The sequence below is a fragment of the Centruroides sculpturatus genome, unplaced genomic scaffold (assembly GCF_000671375.1).
Source record: "Centruroides sculpturatus isolate CEXI.00-Female unplaced genomic scaffold, Cexi_2.0 scaffold371, whole genome shotgun sequence".
Classification (NCBI taxonomy): Eukaryota; Metazoa; Arthropoda; class Arachnida; order Scorpiones; family Buthidae; genus Centruroides; species Centruroides sculpturatus.
Window position 1 is genome coordinate 304,573 of NW_019384600.1, and position 18,182 is coordinate 322,754.

The 18,182-nt window shown below is 29.9% G+C and overlaps 1 protein-coding gene across 5 annotated transcripts in view; it reads left to right on the forward strand.

The window, feature by feature from the left end:
- The window catches only part of LOC111624968 (serine/threonine-protein kinase Doa-like), an 85,799-nt gene that overhangs the window by 18,415 nt on the left and 49,202 nt on the right, over positions 1-18,182 (forward strand). The window contains exon 1 of one of the 5 annotated variants that reach the window (XM_023367969.1): positions 14,242-14,614. The exons of the other annotated variants lie outside the window; for them this stretch is intronic. The gene's annotated coding sequence lies outside the window, so the exon portion shown is untranslated. Of the gene's footprint in view, positions 1-14,241; positions 14,615-18,182 lie in introns of those variants that run through there. 5 annotated transcript variants of the gene reach the window in all.

Below are 18,182 nucleotides of genomic sequence, written 5' to 3' on the forward strand. Positions count from 1 at the left end.
CCTTTATTATCAGTTCGAAATGGGATGGTTCCATAATACCACCTTTTCCTCTATTAATGGCCCTTTATACGCAAGCCACAGTGCCACATTTCGTTTCTTAAACTTTACTCATTCTGAATTATTGTTTAATTTCTCAGAACAGAAAATAAAGAAATTAAACAAATTAGACGTCAACACACACACACACGGGAATTTCTTCCCTTTTATTGACTTTTTTGAAGGGTTCGGGAGGTCTCCAAACATGTAGATTTGCAAAAAAAAAAAAAAAAAAAAAAAAGAAAAAAAANACGATTCCAATACTTTTCCGTTTTATATACATAACAAGTTGGGAAGTAAAGAGGAGTTGGAGTTGGTGGAATTTTTGACGACTCTGACTCCGGCTAAAACACCAAAACTCCACGACTCCGACTCCACAGCCCTGGTATAAATTGTTATGTTTCCAGCAATACCAATATATACATAAAGCAAACATTTTTTACCTCTCAGGGGCAAGCATCAGGCTTTTTATTGAAGATTTATTAGCCAAACTTTTTAATCTGAAACCCTTTTTTGAAAAAAATATTCTGGAACAACCTCTATTTAAATTAACTAAACCGTTTGTTTTTTCAGTTATGTTATTAACATCCAAACACTTAACAAATTTGACATTTGACAGTAATTTATCACAGAAAATTATAAATTATGATTAATAAATAATAAAATTTAAAATATCGTAACATATATGAGGCCTATTATTAAATCTGCCATTGTACAGTGGTACAGAGTAGACTCCTGTTGATCTATTAACATTGTAATTATCTTTTGTATTTGTGAGGAGTCTGAAGATCATAGGGTTATGTTTGAAAACATCTGAGTACTGGTTTAAGGTATAATGTGCTATTTGTTTGTATGTAGCAATCATGCTGGGGTGGAAATCTACAAATGCACTGTTGTTCATTTCTTGTAGTGCCTGATTCTTATTGTTTGTAAGACTTACATTGTATGGCCTGTTCTTCATAAAATGTTTGGCTAAAGCAGGAACAAGAGTAATGTTAAAATCATGTCTTCTAGCTATGTCTGTAATTGATAATAGCTTTGTGTATATAGGATCTAGCAACAGGACCTGGATACAAAGATTGTCAGAACATAAATATGATATTGCAAAGAACAAGACAACCATTGCTCTACCACAATATGCAATGGAGCCCAAGGTGTCAATACTATGGGAAGAGGTCGAGTTAATTAAAAATATACTAAACTCAGATAAGCTGAGAACACTGGCGGCAAGGGAAATTTATAAAAGCTTGCAACAGGGAAGATGTATAAACAGTAATGACACTGAAATGATTTCCAATGCATGGAAAGCATTTGTAGACTATATATGGAAATATATTTTTGGAACATATATATGCAAACAGTTATAAATTTGACAATATTTTAAATTTTATTATTTGTGAGACATAATCTATAATTTTCTGTGATAAATTATTGAGGTGTTAAATTAAGTGTTCAGATGTTAATGACATTGGTTAATGATGTAATTGAAAAATGGACAGTTTAGTTAGTTAATTTAAATAGAGCTTGTTCCAGAACATATTTCTTTCAAAAAAAGTGTTCCAGATTAAAAAGTTTGGCTCATATATCTTCAATAAAAAGCCTGATATTGGCTCCTGAAAGTTTGATTCACAAGTGAGTTGATCTTACTTGTGAATGAAACATCTTTTAGATTTTTAGTGAGCATTAATAGCCTTGCATGAATGGAACAATTTTTTATGCAAAGTAGTTAATGTTCATTAAAAATTAAAGGATGTTACATTCACTTATGCTTACTTAGAAAGATGATTCCATGTGAAGTTCAGAGAAATAAATATGCTAGTCAATATTAACACTTTAAACTGTCATGAGATACCACTTGTAACTTGCTAAAAATTTCCTCTGGTTCTTCATGATACAAGGTTTGTGCGTCAATGACTAATTACACAATATGGTCTGTAGACCATCAGTAGTACCTCACAAAGTGTTTCTGTAAATGTAGTTTAATTAAAAAATAGTGAAAAACAAATTTGGTCAATAGACTCCTGCAAACTTAATTTGGACTGAGGTGATGTTACTGAAAATGACAAGTTTTACAGATATCGATAATGCTATCTAAATAGCAGAACTTTTGTGACGATATTATACGTGCAAATCCATGTGTGTATTAATTATGTACTGATAGTGACTATTTCTATTTCTAGTTACATTTTAATTTAAAAAACTATTGACTGTTTAGTGGTTACTTTCAAGTAAGTTAGTGACATTTGCATGGTGTCATTTTGCAATGGCATCTAGGAAAAGGGGTTATGTTTTTTGTTAACACTTGAAATTGATGCTATTAACAAATGTTGCCAGTGAGTAATGATAACTTATATTATCCTAATGTAATGTTAGAGATAAAAATTAGATTACATGTATTTCTATTTCTTTTGGACAATATGATGAGTTTTATAGAATGTTGAGTTATCAAGAGTTGAGTTTCTGGGACTCTATTATTTCATCCTACAAGTGAGGCACGGTATATATGACTTACAGCCTGTACTGTACATGTAAATTCATTCATTTAAGCCTTGAGATCTATATATAGTATCTCAAACAAAAACTTTCAAAATTAACATAAATAGTTAAAAAAAATCAATATAAAGTGGTCCATGACTTTGTTTTTGACATATATGAGCACGTATGACAAAGCGGTATTGCACAAATTGTGCAACTTTATTGTGCAGTCTTCCATGGTTGCTAGTATGCCTTCTATAAGCTTATAGAATTGGGTTCATCTTTAAACTTTAATGGCTTGATTTCCATAAAACTTTACCATTTTCCATTAATTGCAATGAGGAATCCAAAAATGTAATGAGGGTCCATTTAAATGTAAAAAATAGGAGTCCATTACTTCATCTTCAGTATACAGAGGAATTAAAATGACACTATCTGTATTCACTGATGCAACTGATCATGCCTAATGGAATTTAGACCTAGGGATCAAAAATAAAAACAGCATTGTGTATACCTACTGGAAAATGGTATGAAAAACAAACAAAACAATTTGCTCTCTGTGTTTGAAAGTGCAAAGATTGCCTTTCTTGTGCTGGTGAATACAAAGTTCATTTGTCTATGTCTGTCAGGTACAAGGATTGCCTCTTTTATGTCTAACAGGTACAGGGATTGCTTCTTTCTTTCTGGCTCCACATCAATTTTATTGTGATATGACAGTCACACAATGTCCTAGTATAGCTTAGTGATTGTAGTGAAAAATGTATATAAATTACCATCAAGCAAATTAAATGACTAAATATGAAGTTACATATGTTACTTATATTGGATTTTTACTTATTTCCTGTAAAGTAGTTCATTTCTGAATTCATCAATTTACTTAATGTCTCAGAATCATGTTCTTCCTACACTTTGGTTTTCTAAGCTGGAGAGGACTGATTAGAAGGAGCCTGGCAAAATTTCATTTTCCTGGATGTCCTACAGTATAATCTTACCCTTGTGCCTTATTTGAAGAATAAGATAAATAAAATTAATGGCTTAAACTGCCATCCTTACACCTGTGTTTTTGACAACTTATGGCTTTTGTTGAAGTTATTACACCTACAACTAGTTACTACTGTGGAGCTTACTCCCGTCTCCTTAGGTAAAGTTAAGTTATTTACCAGTTGGAAGACAATAGCAAGGAAGAAAGAAAGAAGTGTAAGAAAGTTATTACAGTGAAGTGAAAATTGCAGAAATTGTTATTGTGGTACTGATGGAAAAAGAATATTAAGCTGAAAGATTTTGTTGTGGGTTCCAACAGAAGTTGAGTCAGGAAAAAATCTAAAAGTTTTTTTATTGTTAGTTTTTTATAATGAGATTCTATTGTATGTAGCAATCATTAAATGGACACTTTTATTTCAATTTAGTAAATAACTGAAAATTTAAATGTTTATATCAAAATAAAATGTATATATAGATTCATTGCAGTGTAAATTGTTAAATGATTGATGTTTGATCATTCTACTATTGAAAGCTTCATATATAAAAATGTATAGTCAAACTTCAGTTTTCAAACAAATTGGTTTAGGAACAGAATTTCAAACTCATATTTTCCCCAGTTTCCAAATAAGCTAGTCGAAAAGAGCTGACTACAGATTAGAGAGATACAGAATGTCGACTTCCTGTAGTTTCTATGTCAAAGAAAGTCGACAGCCTGATCAATCAGTGACAGAACTACTGATTCAGAAGTTAGTGGTGCCAAGATCACCCATGTCATTAGATGCCACAACACGATTCATCAATGACATTGCTATTTAATTAAATTAGATTTTAATGTGCATGCAGGAAAGATAATACAGTAGAACCTCGAAAACTCGGCCTAATGTGGACTGAAGGGTGGCCGAGTTTGTGAAAATGCCTGGTTATCGGGAATGGGGTTAAAAAAATAAGTATGAATGTTTCCTCAGAAAATACTGTACTGTACTTGTATGTATTGTTTACTTGAGAATATAACAGAGAATAAACTGCCCAAATACCCTTAAACAAAGGAAAAGTACGTCCTTTATGAAGCCTTTACTACGTGAAAATGAAAATTAATGAATACACTGTGTACAGTAATTTACCTGATAAGACAGACCTCAGAAAAATGAGGCATAAAGCTGTCTATAATGAAAAACTAAGGATTTTTTTGCCCTGCCAGGGTGTGGCCGAGTTATCCGGAGTGCCGGGTTATCGAGAGCCGAGTTTTTGAGGTTCTACTGTACTTCCATTTTCAGTATACTGTAGTTGAATTTAAATTAAATGAATAAAAACTGTGTTAATTGACATTCACGTAATGTAAATGGCATCTGAGAATTTTTTAAGAAGTCAAATTAAATAACAAAAATTTATATATGTTAATGTAAAAGTCCAAAGTCTGGTAACTCTTAGAAATTACTGGTAAATCTGAACAATGCTCTCAACATCAGAGTGAAGAAAAGCTAATATCACCAGTCTACTGGAAAAGAAATTCTATACTATGTTTGTTTTGATGAACTGTTTAACATGATACGTAAAGTTCACATTGCTATTGGTTATGGTGAAAAACTGATGGTTATGAAACTGAATTGTAAGTATAAGACAGTAACTATTGAATCTATTGTTATTATTTAAGATTAGGTAAACCTTGTCTAGAGAAACAAGAAACATTGAAAAAAGGTATTGTGATAAAACTCATCCTACACAACAAAATGAATTCACAATTCTAGATTGAGTTAATTGATATTTAATCCAATGTGTCGAAGTTCGTATTGATATGCCAGAATAATTTGACAAAATTCATTATTCTCTGAGCATCAAAATCAAAAGGGCTAAGAATGTTGCATATCATCTTTTGGATATTTTCACAACTTTTGGCACACCTAATATTATCCATTCTGATACTGTTAGAGAGTTTTGTAACCAAGTTATCCAATGTTTGTGACATGTGGACTGATATAAAGTAGTTCATAGAAAAACGAGCACATTCAGTCGCAGGGATCAATCGAATATTCAAACCAGGACATGATTTAGTAAACAATGTAGACACTGAAGGTTTGGAAAAAATGTTAAACATTGGAAATGGATGAATGTAGCTAGAAAGAACAGTACAATTGGAACAGAGAACAAAACTGCAGGAAGTCAGCAAAAAATACTGTTGGAGCAGATGACCAAGTAGCAGGGACATTGTATTTGGCTTTAGTTGAAATTGAGACAGTGGACCCATCATTATCTCTTGACAGCAGTGATGTAAAAGTGATGCTGTTTCAATAGACTGCCAAAGATGGTCTTGAAATGCATGCAAAGAAAATGAAAACAGCCTCTTGTAACAAAATTACAAAATCATCAGTTGGACAGAATGTAAGAATCAAAGTACCAGATGTAGACAAAGCAAAGATTGATTGCAAAATCAATAATAGCTGTGTCATAAATATAGAATTGAGGATGATGAATTTTATCAACTTGGTACTAAAGTTGGAAGATTGAAGTCATTATACACTAGGAAGCAATTTACATTGTGCAAAGAAAATTTTATCAGCATTGAAAGAAGCAGAAAAACAAGTTAGTGTACAGGAAGTGGTTAGCAGTTTTGTTGTTGGCCAAGGGTTCAAAAAATGCAATTGTTTAAAAAAGTGTTCAAAAAAATTTGTGCAAATCATTTTTCTTGTGCAATATGAAATGTCATAATAGTCAACCATGTTTTCAGTAGTCAACAAGTAAATTTTCTCTATTATCACATGAATTATTCATATAAATTGGTTTAAAACAAAAAAATACTTTCCATTTTACTATGATGTAGTGTTTATTATAGCCAGGCCTCGACATGGGAGTATTTGCTTATCAGTATCCACTAAATTTGTTTATCCAGAGGCTAAAAACTACACCCAAACAAGTAATAAAAATTAAAATATATTGTAATAAACACAAAATTTTTTAAAATATTTTGTTTTCTTAATATGGTATTTGTTAATTAATAAACATTATCTTCTAACTTTGGTGTTTTAAAAAATTTAAAACGTTATAGGATACATAATATAATAATGTATTTATTAAAAATCCAGCAACAAGTTGCTTAACTTGAAACATTTTGTGACGCTATTTCTGTTATGACATTTTATTAAAAAGAACTTTTTAATTTTTAATTATTTATAAAATGACAAAAACTTAATTTTGAGTGTAGGAATGGGTTTTATAAAAAATTGTAAATGATGATAATGAGTAAAATTGTCATTAAGTTAAACCCTACTCGAGATACAACACACAGTCCCCTTTTTATCTACCTATTCCAACTATCAAAATTTAATAGCATTAATTCCCCTAATACATAAACTTCCCTGCAAAATTTCAGAAATTTTTGACAAAAAGTACAGGAGTTAAGCTTTAAAGAGCACCCTCTTTTTTATTTTTACATTTTTGGGACTCAGGACACCTTGAAACATCGAGAAATGAAAAAAATGGGATTTCTGTGTGTATGGATGTTAGTGTGTGGGGGGAGGGCTTAAAGCCCCCCCCCCACACACACACACTAACATTCATACATACAGAAATCCCATTTTTTTCATTTTTCGATGTTTCAAGGTGTCCTGAGTCCAAAAATGTAAAAATCTTGGGTGGGGTCATTTTTTGACTGATTGCCATACTTTTCCTCTTATACTATATATAAGAGCTGGGAAAGAAAAAAATTACTTAAGTCGATCAGTAGGACTGGACATTTACCAGTACAGTAGAGCCTCGAAAACTCAGCCTAATGTGGACTGAAGGGTGGCCGAGTTTGTGAAAATACCGGGTTATCGGGAATGGGGTTAAAAAAATAAGTATGAGTGTTTCCTCAGAAAATACTGTACTGTACTTGTATGTATTGTTTACTTCAGAATACAACAGAGAATAAACTGCCCAAATACCCTTAAACAAAGAAAAAGTATGTTCTTTATGAAGGCATACAGCCTTTACTACATGAAAATGAAAATTAATGAATACACTGTGTACAGTAATTTACCTGACAAGACAGATCTCAGAAAAATACTTTGAGGCATAAAGCTGTCTTTATCATGAAAATTAATTAACTAAGGATTTTTTTTGCCCTGCCAGGGTGTGGCCGAGTTATCTAGAGTGCCGGGTTATCGAGTGCTGAGTTTTCAAGGTTCTACTGTAATTTCTAAGAGTTACTGGACTTCGAACTTTTACAGTAATGTATATAATATAGTATTACATATACAATATTACATTACATTTGTAGGTATTTTTAGCATGAGATATGGCTAAAAAATTAAAAAAAAAGATTTGAGGGTCAGGAATAGATTAATCCATTTTATATTGTTTATGGGAAAATTTGTTTTGTCTTTAGAACAACTTTTAGGTTTGATAACTGAGATTTGACTGTATTTTGACAAGCTATGTTATAGCGAGTTTACCAAGATAAACTATTTTTATAGGGAGATTATTCTTATGTCAGATGGCTGCTTCTGAAATTTGAAACATTGAAAATTAAACAATCAATTAGCATTATTAAGTTTTGTTATAAGCATCAGATATTTTGTAGCAAAACAATGAAACTACTGAAAATATTATGTCAAAGATCTGAGTTTGAGTGGTACAAGAGATTTAAAGAAGGTAGAATCTCTACCTTCTTTAAATCTCTTTTTTAAAAATTTATGTGTAAGATGATCCATTTCCAGGCAAACCAGCAACATGTAACAGGAACTAATTGCTAGGATTCAGGAGGAAATCACAGGTTCATTGACAGTCAATAAATGATGTGAACCACACTTGTTATTTCATGCAGATCCTCCATGACAACCTCAAGATTCATTGTGTATGTTAATACAAAAACTCTTCAACATCAACATTACCTAGTCAAAAATAGGATTTTTGTGCTTCCATAGCATACCCTATTCCATGAACTGGTCCCAGTATCTTTTTCTCTTCCTTAAAGAAATACCTAAAAGGTTGTTATTTTGCATCAACAAAATGTTTCACCAACCTATCTGAGATCAAAAACAGGTTTCAGAGCTTTTCAAGTCGTCATATGAATGTTCACAAAAGAATGATAGCAATTGATTATTATTTTGAAGAAAATATATTGTAATTTATTATATCCATTCTTACAATAAAATTATTATTTTTTCCTGTTTATTTTTGACACTAATGTGTGTACAGGGTGATTCAAATAAAAGTATTCCTATTTATTAAAACAATTCAGGGAGAAACAGTAAGTGAAATGTGATTTATTTGGTGTACACTTTCTAGATTGTGTGGAAGAAATTTTGAAAATAATAAAAATCACTGATAGGAGAAATATGACAATACAAATGGGAAAAAGATTACAGTAGTGTGGAAATGGACCTCAATTAAACTTTGTATAATTTTATTGCATTCATTACATATATTAATGGGATACATAAAAATGGTTATATATCATTAAGCTGATGAAGGCTTTAGATCGGTGTTTCTCAATGTTGGCGATATCGCCCCCATGTGGGCGTTTTTCCATGTTCAAGGGGCGATTAGCAACAATTTATATTTTGAAAAACAATTTTCTGGGTGATATAGTAAAACATTATATTAAGAATAACTAGATCTTTTATTCATTATATCGTACAATAAGTAAACAAATAACATTATACTAGTCATTAGTCTATTCAATGCAGTACGAATTCAATGCAGTACTACGTTGAAGGGGGCGGCGATTCGTTACAGGTTGAGAAATACTGCTTTAAATAGTGTCAAGGATAATCTTGTTTAAGGTTCAATGTGTTAACTATTGTGCATGACCCTCCTTAGTGCTGCATTTTCCTGTTGTTAAATATTTGAACTATGGTACAGTAGACCCCCCTATAACACGGGTTCGTATAAGACGGATTCATATAATACGGCAGAAAAATTGCAATCATGTTTGTATAACATACTTAAAGAGGCTTGCATAACACTGTAAAAAAATGAGACAGATTGTCACATCCGACTTGTGTCTCGACAGGATTGGTCAAATCTAGACAAATAGTGGACATTGCACAAACCATTGCGTTTAAACATGCAGCATACCTACTAAAAAACAATTATTATTCAATGGCCATAAAAATTATATTTCTACTAATGATGTCTCCAAAATTCAGCAAATTTTTCACAGAAAGAATAACTTATCACGGAACATGTGACCGCTGTTTGATGAGCCACTCCACCACGAAAACAAGCTTAAGCAATGGCATCTTCAAATGGTGCACACTCGTTAAGTATTCCTACAATTTTTTGTTTATAGCATAGTTTATATGGATTATTCCAAAAAAATTATACATGATTTGGAAATGTTGAGTCAAATTAGTCTAGAATCGATTAATTTTATGGAAGAAAACCTTTCAAACAGCCATAGCCACTAAACTGCACACGTGCCGGACTGTGATTGGCTCATGTATTTAAGTGACTGGTACAACATGGAACGTATCTACCGTGTTATTGAGGGTCTATTGTATTCTCATTTTGACTTTTGATTGGTATTTAGTATGACAGCTCTTCATCCATTGGTTTTCTGTGAAGATTGCTCTGAATAAAGAATTTTAATTTGAATCATCTGATGTGTGTATATGTATGTATGTATATATATACTGTATATATGGCAATTGAAATAAAAATGCAATGTCTGGTTTACAAAACTTAACTAAAATTTCTACTGTTTTTTAATTTTATTTATAAAATGGAGAAAGCATGATGCAATTGAGTTAAATTGAAAGTACTAGAGAGAGGTAAATATGTCATAAAAACACACACAGATGAAATAATTATTAAATAAATTCAGCATCATATATTAAATTTTGTAATTAGGAAAAGCATACTGTATTTTGGAGTACTTGACTCTCCCCAGGCATTCCTGAATATCAAAATGCTGATTTTAGCTACTTGAAAAATTTCAGGATTTATTCTATAATTTATACTGATTTTAGAAAATTGTCTTTTTGAAAATAATATATGAATATAAATCATCAGATATTTTAATTTTGTTTTGAAAGAAATTTTATTGACTTTTATTCTTTGTTGTTTGTGTATTAATATTTTTGTTAGGGGTGTTATTTTTGGAGAGTATATCAATTGTCTTATGACATTAACTTTTGTATATGCAATAAATAAAAAAATATTGTATATATTTAGAACAGAACTAAATGTAATGTCTAATAAATTATTATTAAACTAAATATTTAGAAAGTATAATGAAAGCTTAGTCAAAAGATAGATACTCAATTATATACTCTGTTATATAATAGATATAACTTTGCATGTGAATCCAATTTGATAAATCTTTGATATTTGGAATGTTTCCATTGCTCTGATATTATAACAAAGCTCCAGTTTGACTGCTTCTTAATCTTTAATTCTTTCTGTTGTCTTTCTAAACCAAAGAAGGTAGCTCAATCTTTATATTGACTGATATGACATTCGCTCTCAATAAAAGCTTTCATAAATGATCTAAATATTTGCTTGAGAATACAGCTGCCATTATTTTGAGTAGTAGTGATAATTGAGTTGAACAATTGGCTTTCAAATTGTCTCATAGCAACAAAGAAATTACATCTAAATTGAGAGCATTTTTTCCAAACTGAATATACAAGGTCTGTTCAAAAAGTATCGGACCTTTGGTCGGCAAAAATAAATTTATTGACTTTGAGGTACAAAACCCTAATCCCCTTCAAAGTAGTCTCCTTGGTAATGTATACACTTCTCCCAGCGTTCCTGCCATTGCTGGAAACACTGCTGGAACGCATCTTTTGGAATGGCCATCAGCCAGTCCGTCGGATTCCGCACGATGTCTTCTCTCGACTAAATTCGGGTTCCTTTTAGTGGCATTTTCAGCTTGGGAAATAGCCAAAGGTCACACGGAGCCATGTGGAGAGAGTACGGAGCGTGACGAACCACAGGAGTATTGTGTTTGGCGACGAAAGCCCGAATCAGATGCGCAGAATGGGCAGATATGTTATCACGATGGAGCTGCCAAGTTTTGATCGACCACAGATCCGGTCATTTGCGTTGCACTGTAGCGGAAAGACGACGAAGGACCTCCTGGTAGTACTCCTTTGCGATGGTTTGGCCTTGTGGTGCGTACTCACAACAAACAACCCCACGAGAGTCGAAAAAACTGTCAACATGACCTTTGATATTGCTGCGGACCTGCCGCGTTTTTTTTGGCCTCGAGGATCGCCCCCGAAAGCCTGCTGAATCTTGCGAATGGTTTATACTCGGGTATCGCCAAGGTTTTTGGCAAAATTTGATGTAATATCGCTGCTCACGTTGTTCAGTCATTTTCCAGCTTAGTGAAATCCGACGAGAGCGCACTACATGACCTCACTCATACGCCGATTGCCAACGACTGACGCTTTCTGCAGGCGGGAAAAAATTCAGGGCTGTGCATGACTGTCCCCTCCACAACTCCACCGAAGGAGGCCTCTCTCGCATCATTGGTTTACGCGGAAAAAAATAAGGTCCGATACTTTTTGAACAGACCTTGTATTGTGATTTTTAGAATAATTTTATATTTATTAAAAACAATTAAAGAGGTCAGACTCAATTTTACAGATTATAAAATTGAATAATGATTACAATTTTCATTTAAAATTGCAGTAAAAGGAATTGTTATCCCCAGTATGAAATATTTTATAAAATATGATGGATATAAATATTTTTCAGATAGATTTGGTCGAGAGATTATTACGTTTATATATATTGTTAATAACATGCTCTAAGTGATATAATCGATTAATTTTCTTATATTGTCGAATTGTTATATTTATAAATTATTAATGATTAACGAATTACTTTTTTAAATAAATTGATGCTATTATGTTATCTCGAAAAAATATAATATTGATAGATTGTAAGCTAGTTTTTCTTAATTTCTTTAATTAGTAAATATTAAAATAGTATTATTCATCAATTAATATTAATGAGAGAAAATATTTTTGTTAGCATGATTGATCGGCAATGAGGTGTTTAAATTTAGTATTTATTTCGCATAAATATGGCCTCGTTTTTTTATTTAATTGCTTATCGTTATAGAATCTTTATAGATCAAATAAAAAAATCAGTCTGTTATTTTCAAAGAAATTTTCGGAGTAAGACAGCGAGGTGATCGTCATACTCAATGTGGTATTTTGTTTGTTTCGAGTAATTACCCATTTAAGAAGCCAATGCATGACTTGTAGTTTGTTTCCTAGATGTTGGCAAATGAAACTTTTGTATGCGTCTGACTAGCAAGCAAGTTCTATATCCGGTTTATGTAGACTTATAGACGGTTCTTTAGTCTGGTTTCAAGTTTCCTAATAGTGTGATATTTGTACACGATATGAAGGTTTAGCTGGTGCGGAAGAATTAAAATCTCGTAACAGTTTTTCTACATTAGAAACACCATCTCTGTCATCTGTTATTAATCTCCGTAATTCTGCTTAGATGCATAGATAAATTATAAACAAATTCTGTGACACAACGAAGCTAAGTTAATGAAATTGCATACTGAAAACAATTTGATTCTGGATGATAATACTAAAATTGATTTGTAAGGATGATAAAGTTGTTTATTACAAACTATTTGATTTGATAATTTTAAAACAATAGCAATAACTAATTGTACTATGCATATCGAAAGTAATTGAATAAATAAAGTGAATACTGTTTTTTGCTGCTTTTAAAATCAAAAGATAAATCAGATTTTATAGTAAGTGCGTTGCGTAACAAATGTTTTAATTATAAAGGAGACTTTCACTCCTCTCTAATTAACATCGTAAATAAAGCATAATTAATAAATGAAGCTGAGATATGAATAATTTTTTTAAAACATTTATTACAACCACTAAGAGAGCCTAAAATCCAGCAATTTTTTAATAAGTGATAACGTTTTCGCCCGTGTTGAGTGAAAGTATTTATTTATTATTACTATAAAATATAGTGTTAGCAATAAATCTCGTTTCGATATTTTATATTTAATTAGAAATGCATAATATATATTATTTTGATGGTTAAAACAGTTTGACCATTTATATACTAAATACAGTATTCAGTTTATAAATTAGCTAGTTTAATTTTTTCAAAATATTTTACAAATTAAATCCCTAAGACAAGAAACAATTCTCATTGGTTTATTTATTGTGCAATAAAGTATATTGTACTAAGTAAAGGAAGAAAATCTTATGGAACTTCTGAACTGTTTACGTATTAATTAAGGGAACTTCAAAAATTTATTATTTTATTGAATATAATAACTTTAACTTTTTAAAACAATATTACTGAAATCTAATGAAGTGAATAGACGTAGAGATACAGATGCCCTTCATTCGCCATTGAGGAGCTAAATGTCACGGATTCCGATTCGGTGGGTGGAGTCGATCTTGAAGTTCCAGATGACGTCAAGCAATTTAATCTCGTTCTGTTTTGATGACAGGAATTTGTTTTAAAAAAATCACTTAAATGAACTTATTTATAGTTGAATTTTCGAAAAATATAATTGTGTGCATTATATTTATTGTTCATTCAACGACGCATTTAAACATTTTATATATATAAATTTTAATTTTTCTAATCTTCAGTTCTTTCTGTATTTATAACAATATAAATTCCTTGTACAGTATAATGTTTATAAATATGTTAGACGAATTTAATAGCGGAACTGTTTTTTATGTGTAGTCCGTTAAGCTGCGTAGACTTCTTTGTTCTCGTCAATATATCATTCAGAAGTATAATTTTTTTTTTTTTTGCAAAATTTTCGTACATCTTTATTTTATTAGACAGCTGTTCCATAGAATATATTCTCCTATCTTGTGAGAGATCATTTTTCATGCAAGTTTTTTCGGAAAATACTTTGAAAAAGTTAAATCTAGTGAAGACTTGACTTCGCAAAAGATGGCAGCAGTGACTATATTATCTTTTCCTCCTGATCGATCGATGCCTTTTCGAATAGAAACCGACGACTGGCGACTATCTACGAATTGGACGTATGCAGTGACATTTCCACATTTCCTTAGTCTAGTTGAACTGTAGATAATGTTTCCAGGAAGCGTATTCCAGGAACCCTCTCGAGATAGAATGAGAAAGACCCTGTTTACTAGTAACAAGTAAAATTGGTCTTTAGGTGCAGGTTGGTTCAAAGATGATTTTTTTCCCTGAACATTTTTATTCTTGTAAAAAGATTAAATATCGTTTCGAGAATGGCTTAGCAGAGTTTTGTTAAATTATATTTTTTAACTTGTTCTTAAAGCTAAGTTACAAGCTCGTTTCTTTTGTCGAATAATGTAGTGTTAATTGGGCGACTTAAAATTTTTTGTTATAACTCATTATAATTTAGAAATGTATTAATTTTATTATTACTGAAATAATAATTAACTCTAGTGATTTATTTAAAGTGTGTGTGGAATTTAATAAAGTTCTTGAGAATTTTGAAGATAGATTTCCTTTCATCAGTAAGATATATTGATTCAATTTCATTTTAGTGTTTTTGAAACATTTATTCTTTAGAGTTTAAGTTGTTATTTTTAGATGAGTAAATACAATAATAGAATTGTTATAATTTGAAATTATCAGTTGTCATACTGCAAATACTTGAAGTTAAATCATAAGAAAACAACAGGCACAGTATTTATATTTTCTAGGTGTTTTTTTTTTTTACTTATCATCTACTTTTTGTAAAAGTAAAATGTGTATCAACTTATTTTGTAGTTTTTTTTATATAAAATGATAAGAATTTAGAACAAATTATTTATAGTTTTTTTATTATTGTAAGTTCAACCAGGTCATACTGCAAATACTTGAAGTTAAATCATAAGAAAACAACAGGCACAGTATTTATATTTTCTAGGTGTTTTTTTTTTTACTTATCATCTACTTTTTGTAAAAGTAAAATGTGTATCAACTTATTTTGTAGTTTTTTTTATATAAAATGATAAGAATTTAGAACAAATTATTTATAGTTTTTTTATTATTGTAAGTTCAACCAGTACTTTTGACCATTTACTAAAAATTTTTTTAATGCTAGTAACAAATGGAAAATGTAATTAATATTAGATGTAATATTTCATTTATTAAGATATTTATATATGTACATTAGTAAAGTCAGAACTTTGTAATTGGAAGATTTTATACACAAAAAATTATTTGGTAATTATCCACTACAAATCTAATGATTATGGATTTACCATTAATTGACCATAATATGTTACATATTAAACAAAATTACAATTAAATAATTATTTGCATTATATAATATATAATGTAATAAACATATATATAGTATATATAAGTTTTCAATAATAAAATAGTTTGAGGAAATATGGAATACAGGGTCTTAATTGAAGTTGTACATTAAATTGAACAAATTAGTTTCAAAATTAAAGCATTTTTCATGAAAGTTTAAATAAAATTTTACTGTTTAGATAAAATTGTGTACTTTTTATGAATTTACTTTTAAAATAATCAAAAATACAAATTTTTAATGTACTGTTGTCATTATGACCATAGTATTTAATAAGTATATGTTTATATCAGACAAACACAAAATACAATGATGATTATATTTATACAAACATTTATATATATTTTATAAACTTGTTCATTTTCTATTTTTCCATTGCTTTCATCTCTTATATCAATTATTAATAATTTTAATACTTTGGAATGTTGAAAAGAAATTTTTGTAATTTAATTTAAATTTCTTTGGCTATAAAAGTGAAAAGATACAAACAAGTCTATGAATAAAATAAAATAAAACAAAGTACTGTTGGGTCCTGATCAATAAATGTTAAATTTTGGTTTCTAGAAAAAAATTTTTTTTTCTAATAGTTGCCTAAATGGTACCCAGGATCACCCCAATTTAAAGATAAAACTCAATTTCTACTTAAAATTTACTACATATTCATTTTCAGTTATGATCTGTCTACTTGTGATCAATTATTAGATAAATTTAATTTTTTTTTTAAATAAAAGATTAAAAAGTTAATATGAAAACTGTAATCATATATGGGACAGAAGAATTTGCTTGTTGTAATCACTAGTATTGTTATCAGAATTAACAATTTTGAAAACATAAAAGTCAAAATTCACTTATAAAGTCTCACCTATTGTAGCTAGAGCTTTTGTTATACTTATCATTATTTTCAAGAAAATAGGCATTTTTTAAGCTGTCTTTTCATATTATCAATCTCAACATGTGGTTAATAATGTGCAGACACTATTAGATTTACTAGTGTTTTAAGCATTAAAAATTTTTATTTTTTTAATCATTATTTGTATTATGGTTTAAATTGTTGGAATTTTCTTTTTCAATTTATATACTTTTCACTGTTAAATAGCATGAAGAAGAAAACAGCAAACAACACTAAATTAATAAATAAGAATAATAATAATTAATATAACTAACAGAGCTTCAAGTTTAAGTTGTTAAAACATGTTTCTTAATGTTGGCAATACAACCAGAATCTGTTAATTATACTCTTTATCTTGATTAATTTAATGTTATTATTTGTTTATAAGTATATGCAAGTTCCAAAGCAATTATACTAAGCAGACTGTATAAATAAGATATTTAATTTTGTTCTTTGAATATTTTTTGTATTTCACTATTTTGTTCAAGTTTTTGTTTCAGTGAAGTATCTTTTTTAATCATTTTAATCAAGTTAATTATGTTGATTACTCTTAAGTGTTGTTAAAATATAATTTGAATTGTCTTCAGAATAAATTTTGTCTTTAACATCATCTAATACTTGAAAGCATGATTAACTTTAATTATGATAAATCAAATTTTTATGTAAATAAATAAAAAATTAAAATTTCTTAAATTTAAATTTCTTATTGATTATTATTGAGGGGGAAAATCAATAAATATTAAAATACCATATATGAAATTTTAATTTATTAATATAATGATATCTTATAGTTTGTTCTAAAATTTTTAAATTTTAATGCATTTAAAAAACATTTGATTCAAGCACTCAATTTTTGGAATACAGTAATACCCCGACTTACGCGAACCCAGAGTTACGCGATTTTCAAATCTCGTCGATTCGTCTTTTGTTTGAGCGCCATGCAACCCTTGATTACTCACTCTCCCCACACTATTGTTCAGCTTACATGTTCGGATGTGTCGCGTGGAATCCACACTTAGCTACAATTTATTTTGTGTTATTTATTTCTGTGTGTGTTATATCTACGGAGACTCGAGAGACTCTACTATGTCATCCAAACGAAATAGAACTAATTCTTCTGCATCAAACAAGAAAAGAAATACTTTATCTTTGGAATGTAAAGTTAACATTGGGTACGTTCGTAAAGTCGAACGAGTTAAGCGAGAATGAAGTCATCTTTATTCCTATTTCATTAGACTTTTCGAACAATTCGTTACTAATGCGTTTAACTTGTTTGACTTTACGAATGTACCCATTATTAAAGACTTGAATGTACCCATTATTAAAGATACAAAAATGAAAATTTGTGAATTGTCGGTCAGAACAATTATAAAAGGCAAAGAAAAAATTCTTGAAGTTGTGAAAAATGCCCAATCTTTAAATTCAAGCATCATTCGTAAACGCCGCCAGTATTATCGCTGAGATGGAAACAATGTTAAAATTATGGCGTAATAATCAAGTAAATGTGAAAAATTGTAAAATAATATAGGCCTAATTTGTTATACATATGTATTATCTAAGATTTTATTA